The following is an 11,999-nucleotide window of genomic DNA, read 5'->3' on the forward strand; positions in this document are numbered from 1 at the left end:
TCATAGTAGTAATGTTTCTACTACATATGCGCGGTGGTATACCTAAAAGTGGCGAGACTAATCTAGGTTCTTGCTATCACTCCTTTGTGTTGGGTACCGTGGCATAGATACTTTAAACACTGTGTTCTCATAAACCTCACTCAGACAAGATTAGGAAGTAGAGAATCATGGTTCATGCAGAGGAAGTTCAACAGCTGAAACGAGGACGCGTTGGCCCAGTAGTCCCGGAGATGTGGTAATTGCTACATTTGTAGGATTGAAACATTTACCGAGAGAAGATCGGTGCGGCTTCAACTACCGCCAGGAGGGCCCATGTAAAAATGATAAGGTGTGAAAAGTAGCCGATAAATAAATTGTTAAGAGAAAGTTTTAGCTCGGGGGATGATATCTAACTACATCGCAATAGAGAAATCATTTTGTTCCGCAAGCACTGAGTCATTTTCATCACGTCGCATTAAAAAAATTAGTTCCAATATAGTAACTGTGGGTAGCAGCTTCTTTATTTAGATCATCATTTGTTTTGGAAAATTGTTGTGAATTACAACATAAAAAGTGAGAAAAAACACTGCAGTACGAAATTTTCAACTGAGTAACTCATCAATAAAAATGATATCGAAATTCTGGAAACTGCTCCTGATGATATACATGAAGCGGACTAAATTGGTGTACTAGTTCAAAAAGAAATTAAACTTTTGTTATACCACCTTTAGTGCTTATGGTGCAACATTTTAAGTGCTGTCCCCTTCAAAGTAGTCCCCTCTACTGGCAATGCACTCTTCCCATCTTTTCTTCCATTTTTGGAAAGCCCCTTGGAACGCACTTTCTGGAATGGCGCGCAGGTCTCTTCTCGCGTTGTCCTAGATCTCTTCTACGGTTCGGAAACGACGTCCTTTTAGGGTGGTTTTCAGCTTGGGGAATACAAAAAAATTCTGCTGGGGCTAGATCCGGAGAATATGGTGGGTAGGGCACAACGGGAGTGCGGTGTTTCGCTAGGTAGCTGCGGACAAGGAGCGACGCGTGAGCCGGGGCATTGTCATGATGCAACATCCAAGCCTGATTTTGCCACAATTCAGGCCTCTTACTGCGCACAGAATATCTCAAACGTGCTAGGATTCCCTGGTAAACTGCTTTGTTTACCGTCTGGCCATGTGGCACAAATTCCTGATGAACAATGCCTTTGCAGTCAAAAAACAGAACCAACATCACCTTCATTTTCGACCGACTCATCCGTGCTTTTTTGGACGAAGAGAACCTGTCGCCACCCACTGCGATGACTGCACTTTCGTTTCAACATCATAGCCATAAAGCCATGTCTCATCGCCTGTTAGGATGTTATTAAGAAAGTTTTCATCGTCATCGGCAGCGGCGAGCAGTTCCTGGCTGATTTCAACACGGGTCTGCTTCTGTTCTTCAATCAACAAACGCGGCACGACTTTTGCACTGACACGACGCATCCCAAGTTTGTCACTCAAAATTTCATGACGGTGATCCTACGCTGATAACCACTTCGTCAGCGACTTCTCGAACAGTCAAACGACGATTTCCCCGAATCACAGTTCGAACTCTCTCGACGTGGTCATTATCTCTGGATGTGGAAGGTCGTCCAGGCTTGGGATCGTCACCGACCCACTTTCTTCCGTCTTCAAAACGCTTGAACCAATCATAGCACTGCGTGCGACTCATACAGTCCTCCCCGTATGCTTGGCTAAGCAACTGAAATGTCTCTGTGAAAGTTTTCCGAAGTTTGTAGCAGAACTTCACACACACACGCTGTTCTTCCAATTCCTTCATTGTCACTTTGGCACCAATCCGAAGTACAGCTTGTTCATGTGCTCACTTCAGCGGCTGTAGATCGCCAACTAACAGTCAGAGCGAAACGCGGCAAATGGCAGTTTATTGTCAAAAGGTACATCCTCACAACTAGTGTGCGCCAGATGTCGCGCGGAATGACAATTTAAATCAAAGTCTTTATGAAGCGTTCGTTGAAGCACATCCCAAAATAAAATATCATGGCTGCAGCCTATAAAACAATGTTCATTTGCTTGAGGTACATCACACAAGCGACAATTATTGAACGTCACGAAAATGTCTCTTTAACGTAGCCATGTCCTGAATGGAGAGGTTTCAGAATTTAATTTAAAAAGAAAATATTTGTTGCTGGAGGCACAGGCATTTTACGCACACGAGCTAGTACATCCTGTCCTAGCAAGCCAATGTATTTTGCGCGACAATGCGTTGGTGGGAACAACATCGACATTAAATCGCTCTAAAGATGTTTCGTGATACACAGTATAAAAATTCAGTTGAGAACATCACTGCTAGTAAACAAACCGAGAAATACCCTTCACGCATGAACCCCCAAAGACATGGTCGCAAAGAAAAATTTGATAAACCACTAGGTTAGGTAGAATATTCCTCAGGTTGACCTCCAAGAAAGCTCGAAATATATAAACGATGAGAACTGTCACGAAAATAAGTAGTGAGATACCAATCGCCACACATATATACTTAAAGCCCAGCCCACCTACGCAAACCCGACTGAAAAGATTATCTCATTTTACAGGCTCACAACTTGAAGACCATATGAAAGTCGCAGAAACGCGGTGAAAACGTTGAATGTATGATCTTCACAGTGTACCAGTTGTAATAATAGAAAACGTTTGTTTCCAAGAGCGTGTTGCATGACTGACCTTTGCCGAAAATGCAAAGGTTGCCTGGCACAACAGAATTAACGTAACGTTCAAGAGATGTAATTCTCTCTGTATAATAGTGAGCACTTGTATGGATTTATTGGAACACCAAGGAATTTTGGGGGCACCACAGACCCATCTATTCCAGCGAACGGAGTAGGTCTAAACAACCGTGACTTAAACCACAGACCTGAATTTTACGAATTGCTCATCTGTGCGCCTGAAATAATTCCAAATCGCTCTGCGGTGCCTACAGCTTGTATAGTGCTTGGTTCGTCCTTGCAGAAAAAAGCAATATCATCTGCATGCGCTAGCACCTTAACCTCCTGTCCGAGCAAGATGTAGCCATAAATGCTATCAGATTTAAGGATGCTCAAGCACAGTGGCTCCAAGTGACAATAAAACAAAAGAGGCGCCATATGACAGACTTGCTTGACAGAGGATTGGATAGATGTAGGCGGCGAAAAATCGACATTCACAATCAAGTGGCTAGAACAATGAAACGAAGGTGCACTTATTTTAACAATGGTGAACCAAGAATAGCTTGCTGAAGGAGAGAAAACAGCAATGCATGGAAATCACAATCAAATGCTCTTGCGAGGTCAACTTGAAGTAATGCGACTTACTCATAAGAGTTTGAACATTAGTCAAGAATAGTACGTGCGATAAGGATTTTAGTCTGTACACAGGGTGTCCCAGCTATCACGCAGCATGATTTTAAAAAAGAGGAACGGCGTTACGCGAAGCAAACCAATTGCGTATTGTTTCCAGTAGAGTGGAATAGCCGCCAGTAATTTTTTCGTTACTGAGATTTAATTAGCTAATTGTAATTAATTATCTAACTCGAGAAGTACTGTACTATTATATTCAAAGTTTCAATGAAAAAAATTGTAGAGCAACATGAAAAACTCCCGATGCAGCTTTCTGTTGCCCAGTACGTGCTGCATAAATGTTTTTTTCCGAGTGTGAAAGGAGCCCGCGAATACACGCAGAATTACCGCGCGACTGGTCGCTCGAAGCCCTTTGCGTGTATTCGCAGACTTCACGCTCGGAAAAACACTTTTCTGTGGCACGTACTGAGCCACAGAAAGCTAGTATCGGGAGTTTTTCAGGCTGCTCTACAATTTTCTGATTGACACTTTGATAATTAGGGCAGTACTTCTCGAGTTAGATAATTAACTACAATTAGCCAAATAAATCTCAGTAAATAAAAATTAATGGCGGCTACTCCACTGCACAATACGCACTAGGTTTGCTTCGCATAACGCCGTTCCTCTTTTTTAAATCGTGCAGCGTGATAGCTGGGACACCCTGTAGAGCGGCCCTTTAGTCCACACGTTTGATGAGGTCCAATTAGGATTGACATTACAAACTGAAATCTATTCGAGCAAATTTGGGAAAACACTTTATAGTCAACAATTCATAACGTCCTAACGGCCTGTAGCCCTCAGCATGACGTAATTTTTCTCTGTCGGTAATCTATGAGATCAAAATCATGTGACTCTTGGTGAAGGACTGTGGAAGCATCCTTCGTGTGGAAGGGTCCTTGGTGACTCTTGATGAAGGACTGGCGAAGCCCTCGGGGAAAATTCTCACTAGAATTGGGCAACGATGATTCTTATTTGCTTTATAAAATTTATCTGAAATTCCGTCAGGAGCTGGTGGCCTTTGCGAAAGGCAGTTGATCTATCGCAAGTTCAGCCTCTTGCAGAGTAAGAGGGTGGCTTACAGCAGACCACTTTTCGTGTGTTAATGGGCTAATAACAGACATAAAATGGTTTAGAAGTTACGCTTCATCGGTATTCTTACGGCGCAACCAAGAGACAGACAGGCAAAAAAAAAACAATATGCGGCTTTAGTTACCTTAGATATATGTAAAGGCTATGACAGCACTGAACGTACAATTTTAACAAATCGGTTACAGGGCCATGGTATTCCAGGATATATTGTAGCATGGGTGCATGAATTTTTATAAGACAGGGAAATCTTTTGTTTTCGATGCGGCGATTCCTCTGGTAAAAACAAGCAAACAAGCCTCGGGGATCGGTACTTTCACCAATATTATTAATTATTTTACTGAGCAGAATTCCCGTTCACCCAGGTGTCAGTACCTACGTTTATGCTGACGACATTGTCTTTTTTGGTATGGCTAGTGACATATACTCCCTTTACGAAATTTTGCAGTCGTATCTAGAGAATCTGGCAGGCTTGCTTGAAAGCTTACACTTAAACCTGAATGCTAATAAGTGTGCTATCCTTGTTTTTCCCGTTAAGGACCCAGTATACATATCACTTAACTATCATCTCGAAGATATCCCACAAGTAGAGTCACTGAAGTACCTTGGAGTTATTATAACGGAAATCTTAACTGGCGGCCACATATTGAATACCATTCAACAAAAGGAGCTCGTACAATGGGTATTTTGCGTAAGTTGAGCAATCGAAGAACAGGCATGCGAAGAAAGTTCCTTTTGATGGTATATAAAATGTACGTTCGTACGATTTTAGAATTTGGCTGTGTTTTATTCTCAGGTGGTCCATCATACAAGCTTCGGACCGCTAGTTTTATCACAGGAAGGCACCACGTCTGTGCCTATAGGCCTTCCAAAATACGTTGCAAATGCCGTATTATATCTGGGAGCGAGAATCCCACCCATTTTATGCCGATTTCACTTTCTGACCGTTTAGATTTTCTTACGACTATATGAATCACCATTAAGCGGTCCACAAATAATTTTAATCTCCGATCCACAATAATTTTTTTCCTGTTCATTGGCCCAGGTTTCATACACCACAGATTATATTTCTGCAAAAATTACTTGAACCACTAAATGTACAAATTCGCGATGTGCTTCCTAACAATACGCATTCAAATTACCTGGAGATCAGGTTCGATGACATTTTCCCAAACCACGCGAAACAACTACCTTACGGCATCTTAAACGCCTTGTTACAACACCACCTAAGCTCCCTAGGAGCAAATATTATCATTGTAACAGATGCATCACAGAGCCAGGAAAAGACTGGCATTGAGATATTTTGTCCTGCACTCGACTGGTCCTTTTTTCTTTCCCGATTTTGTGCCTATCTTTTTGGACGAGTTTTTAGCAGTAATGCTAGCTTTACGTAAATTAGACCAAACGATTACAACCGCTGCTATTTTTACTGACTCCCTTTCTGTATGCTCTCCCCTTACCGCCACTAATGATTCACCCATGCTAAAACTCTTTCACATGCTATACACTAAACATTTTAACACCCTTAAGGGCGTAAATCAGTTTGTCGCCAGACGGACACCCTAAGGGTGCTGTTTCCTACACCCTACAGTTGGGGTGCCATTATAGCACCCTAGAGGAAGGGTGTCCAGCAAAAATTATGAAGGGTGTTAGGGTGTTAGTACTCAATAAAACCCATTTTTATAGGTGTTGAAAGCGTGTACACCCTTTTATTTCTACAGTATACGGAAGGCAGGCTCAGCTGTACATGCCTTGAATTACGACTATATAGAGCGATCCACGCATACCTCGTGTGTGCCAGAAGGTTCAAGTTCAGCTACCAAACACGGCGTCTGATAGCCAAGCTTGAAGCTTCGATAGGCATATACACAACATTTATACGTGTGGATCACAATAAATATTAGTAATTCCGGGCCAAGCCAGTCTTCACTGCACAAATGCAACCTAGAAAACTATAACTTCTGAGCGTGTATATCTACATGAATGGTTATTATGCTTTACATATCCATATAAAATGTAACACAGACCGACAAGACTTATATGATACTGCATTTTCAAGGAAAGTAAATATATTTATTCCATACTAGAATACATAACTACATAATACATATATAACAACCTAAAACGTGCGTTCACCAAATACATTTGTAAGTACATAAAAATTTACATTTCCTACAAAAATATATTTGTTTAAATAACTGATCCAATCTGTCCTATATACAGGGTGTTTCAGTTAACTTGGGACAAACATTAAAAATATGCAAATGCTCCATAGGTGGACAGAACCAAAGTAATGTTTTTTGCCGTCGCTTGGGGATACTCAGATTATTTTTTGTACTCCGCCTAATTAGATAATTAGACTTATTTATTTATTCAACTTCTTAATTATTATAATTAGATGACAAGTGTCAATTAGAAAATTCTATAGAACAACATTAGAAACTCCCGATACAGCTTTCTGTTGCACAATAAGTGCCACAGAAAAGTGTTTTTCCGAGTGTGAAAGATGCCCGCGAATACACGTAAAGTGCCTCGAGCGGCCAGTCGGACAACAATTTTGCGTTATTCGCGGGCTTCTTTCACGCTCGGAAAAACAATTTTATCTTGCACGTATTGAGCAACAGAAAGCTGTATTGGGAGCTTATCATGTTGCTCTACAATTTACTCATTGACACTTTTCATCTAATTATAATAATTGAGAAGTTGAATAAATTAAGTCTAAATATCTGATTAGGCGGAATACAAAAAATTGTCTCAGTATCTCCGAGCGATGGCAAACAACATTACTTTAGTTCTGTCTAGCTACGTAGCATTTGCATATATTTAAAGTTTGGCTTAAGTTGACTGAAACAACCTGTATATATGGCCACACTAAAACAGCCCGAGTTTGGTGCCACTTAAAGGAATAAATTTTCAGTAATAAATTTCAGGTAAAAAAATTCTAGTTTTGGTGGCCTTGAAAAAAAGATATATATTGCAAAGGTCAATTAGGGAAGTACATGAAATGCAGAGCAAGCACACAAGAAACACACCTGTTATTATGTACAATAAATGAATGTCATGGCAAATCATAGTGAAAAGCTGATTTGGAAAGTCGATATAAAGCTTGACTGGCCCACATTATTTATATACTGAAACAATGTATGTTTCACATATGAACTTGCTCTAAATAAGGTTTGATCCAGGAGCATCAAGATGAATTTTGCGCCTCAACGAGGTTCCTTGAGCAAGAGAATTTTTTTCCCGCCTAAATCATTTTTTTTCAAATGTAAATAGAGTTCTCTGAGCTAAAAATGCTGTGTAGCAGATTTTCCAATTACAATTCTGGTTTCCTTAAATTTTGTAATGCGAAGGCACTGCATGGTGTGTTATAAAATATGTTGCTTGAAAATGATTTTTTTTCTACTGCAAGACAAAAGCCTAAATATGCCACATTTATTACTGTTTAGGTGCGAAGTGCCGATCCAATGGGGGCCTTTAAAAACAAACCACTATTCATTAAGGTACTATACTGGCCACATGCGGATGAAGTTAATATACATTGCCAATTTCTAAATTATTTGTACTTGGTGCGATAATGGAAGATTAGCGCTTGTAGCACATGAGTACATAAATAAGCAAATAATGTTTATTAAATCAGCCATATTCTGGTTACTGAATGAAGCTTCAAATGTGTGAGTTCACATTTTTTAAACACAGCCAATCATGCATCAGCCAGTCATGGATAAATTAATGTTAAACATCACGCTTAATATTCTCCAACAAGAAATGATTGTATCAAACAGTATAAAAGTATTAAACAGCGTATATTAGTTGATTCAAATTAGAATAAAGTGTATACATTGGAGCTGCAAAATTGTAATTTATGCAAGAAATCACCTTTAGCTTTCATAAAAGCGAGAATACTGTTCATGGTTAACCACAAGGAACAGACTCCATTGTCTGAGCATCTTGACCACAAGTGCAGGAGATGGCTGTGCTGGAATCCTGCTTCCTGCATTAGCAAAATAACAACAGAATCTTGAGAGTTGACTCTGCATTTCATTACGATCATATACACTGCGGGGAATTTGATAAGGCAACAAGCTTCTGAAAACAACACTCCTAATTATTGTGACCGAACACAAGGCACAGCTTAATTGGGCATGACAAATGAAAGGTAGGCAAAATTTCCAGTTTTCAAATTTAGAAACCGCGATCACTAAGTCATCGTGAATAGAAAATGGCATAGAAGCAAAAATGAATATACAGTAGCCTTTTCACTATAGAAAAATAAGAGCATAAAATGTAAAGACTCTACCAACGACATCTCTCAGCAATGGACATTTTTTCAGGAGCATGGATGTGACCGCAATATAAAACTCACAATGTAAAATCTGCAATGCAGTTGTGCATTACACTTCAGAAGCACTGCAGCAGAAGACTTTATGGGAGAAGACACAATAAGACTGATATGCTCAAGGCATGAGAAAATAAGTGTTTTTAACGCAACATTTATACATTACGAGACGAAGAGCACTATTGTACAGAGAGTGCACAACAGATGAAAATGAAGAAACCCCCAACTGCATTCTCGCCTGCCCTGCATTACAGTAGCAAAGCAGTACTGGCATCTAGCCCAACAATGTCCAACTATCCACTGCAGTCTATAAGGTCTTTTCTGTATACTTAATTATTTCTATTTATTGTTGTATATTTCTTTACTGACTGAGTAAGAATCAGTGTTTCAGCAGATGTCCCTCGAAAATATAGAACATCCTGTCAACTATTTTTTGCCCTTGTTCCAATGTGTTAGCTCGGCAATACGCTGACAATTACTATTCCCTTATTTATACTTACAATCCTTCCTGATGCTGCTAATTTCAACTTCGTGCTCTGAACAGTGACGTACGTCCTTCTACTCAGTTTATGTTGGCTTCCTACAATTTACGTGGTCCTTCATATTATAGCTGCTCAACTAGAGCCTAAAATTTCCTGCTGTCTCCTAAAAGCACCATCTTTATTAAATAACATATCCTACGTTTTCCCCTCACTGTGGGGGAGTTTATTTAAGTGCTGACCTATTCACTAGACCGCAGTGCCACAACAATTTATCATCTTTTGTTGCCACTACATGCATGAGTTACAATGGCTGCAAATTGGCTCCCTGCCCCACCCTCTCCGATTCCAGGTCACTCTCTCTCCTAAATGTACATTTTGCCACCTGGAGAATATCCAAAAGCATTGCATCCTCATGAAATGTGCTCCTCTTAATCTTTTTTTCTCTTCTCCTGTAACGACTGTGTTAAATCAAACATGCTTGCGAATTTCATGAGCAGCTCAGTAAACGAAATAGGCACATGGTTTGCTGAAAAGAGGTTTTCAACTACCATAAGAAGCCACGGTTTCTTGCAATTTCTGCAATTCCCTTGCAGTCTTGATAGCAATCTAGCACATTTTGATTTTGATACTGTTTTCAAAACAATAACAGCCGAAATTTTGAGGTTGTGATAATTATGTGATAATTAAAGGTAGAGGAGTTTGACGCAATGAGCAAGTAAGAATCGCATTGCAGAGGGTAAACAAATACACTTTTCCCGCAAATAAATGGTAGGAGGAGGGTAACTTGAAATGAGCACTGAATGCACAATACAGAATATGATGCTGAAATGCCCCAATCTCTGAATATCCTTGCATAAAAGAAAAACTTCATTATGAAAGGCATTGATGAAATTGGAAGTATATACTTCGGAGTCGTCATATCTGCAATGTGCACTGTACCATTGGCAATACCTAAAAACTGCACACACACAACTGCACATAATATCTACCTAAGGCTGCCAAAGGAGCCTCACAGTAATAAATGGAAACTTGGCTCAGAATATTAGACTACACGCCTATATCTACTTACAATGTTGTCTTGTCTGAAGGCAAACATAAGTGGCTTGCCCCTGAAGGGTTTCTGATGGAGAGCATAAAGGCTGGGAATTGTGAGGCTGTCATCTGGATGACCTGCAAGAAATTACATTTTAAGTTCCACATAAAGAAATGCCACCAGAACGAGAGACAAGATCACTGGAAATAAGGCTGATTTTGGTTTGCAAGAGAAAAATCAAAGTATGGACTTGGTACAGCTTACTGAAAAAAAAACAAGCCTCATACAACAGATGATTGCAGATGTGATTGCATTGCACTGAAATTTCCACACACATATACGCTTGCCTGCTCAAACACTGTTGCCAGTGCTGTGCCAGCAGTATTTAGATTGTTTAATATTTCTTTTAGTGCTCTATAAGTTTATTACCAGCTATGAATGTGGCTGCAAGATTTCTTAAGTTGAATGTAATGACTAATCTTAGTGCCACATTGCAAATCTATACTCGATCACACTAATGACTTGCGCTACAATGCTGGCTATAAGTAGTGTGAATGAAACAAATTTGATTAATTATTGTGTTTCCTCGCCAATTCTGGCCAAACAGCACCAGTGAGTTATACAATTCAGTGGCAACTCCGTGATAAATGCAAGAGGAATGCGTTAGAATGTCGCAACTCCTTGCAGGTCTCAAATCCATTATTTAAACCATGTTCACCACATTGCAAAGTGTTGTTCAACAAGTCACTTTACTCAAGTCCTGCCCTTTCGAGGAGCGAAGTCTTACACACACGCACACCTGCACCACATGACTCGCTTTCAACAATTTACACACACATACGCTTTTTTTTACACTTTGACACTCCTACTGGTAAAGCATAAACAAATTATGGGACTCACTGCAACCTTCTCAATCTAAACCTCCAGCTCAATCACATTCTCGAGTGCCAGGGCATGCCTGATAAATTCCATTTTTACGAATTATAATTGGGCCATAGGGAACAATTTTCGAAGGGCATGCGAACCACCCAGAGAGACCTAAAGCTTAGCACTTCATATATTCAAATTATTAAAAGCTGCTGAAACCAATTGCTATATACGCGGAACATCGCAAATAACCAGCTATTCGCAATTTAAGCAGTTGTCTCCTGGAATTCAGGAGTGTTACGTGTCAAAACAACAATTTGATTAAGGGGCACGTGATAGCGTTTGACTATGGATTGATTCTGACCCCCAGGGGCTTTTCAACGTGCCGCCAATGCACGGGACACGGGCGTTTTTGCATTTGTAGGCAAAACATTTTTTGTGCGGGCGAAAAGCGGCGGCAGCATTTCGCCCGCCGCCGCCTCCATAACCAGTTGCCTACTTCAAGGAAATGTGGACTAACCCAAGGTAAACGTTTCACGATCGAAATTAGTGTAATCGTGAAACACACTTTCCGGATTTCTGATTCATATTTATGCTGTTGATGAAACGTTTATTTTACAATAACAATCAAGGAAGTGGATTCATCAGGGTAGAGGAGGGAAAAGGGAGGAAACTTACACCTTCCACTGGTCCTCCGGCGCCTCCATATATCCCAGGGTGGCTTCCAGGGTGACTCGACGCCAAACTCGGTTTTCAGGGCGGGGACAGCCGCTGCACCAATTTGGAAGAGGTTTATTGCGTGTAAAACTACCGTCTTTATGCAATACACACATACACACACACACACACACA

At 40.3% G+C, this 11,999-nt stretch overlaps 1 long non-coding RNA gene across 1 annotated transcript; it reads right to left on the reverse strand.

The window, feature by feature from the left end:
- Positions 1 to 8,390: 8,390 nt before the first annotated feature.
- On the reverse strand, positions 8,391 to 11,999 carry LOC125944481 (uncharacterized). Its single transcript, XR_007466230.1, has 3 exons — positions 11,826 to 11,999; positions 10,317 to 10,417; positions 8,391 to 8,420 (listed from the first exon to the last, which is right to left on the reverse strand). It is a non-coding gene; the product is annotated as an uncharacterized LOC125944481 (long non-coding RNA).

The sequence above is a fragment of the Dermacentor silvarum genome, chromosome 3 (genome assembly GCF_013339745.2).
Source record: "Dermacentor silvarum isolate Dsil-2018 chromosome 3, BIME_Dsil_1.4, whole genome shotgun sequence".
Classification (NCBI taxonomy): Eukaryota; Metazoa; Arthropoda; class Arachnida; order Ixodida; family Ixodidae; genus Dermacentor; species Dermacentor silvarum.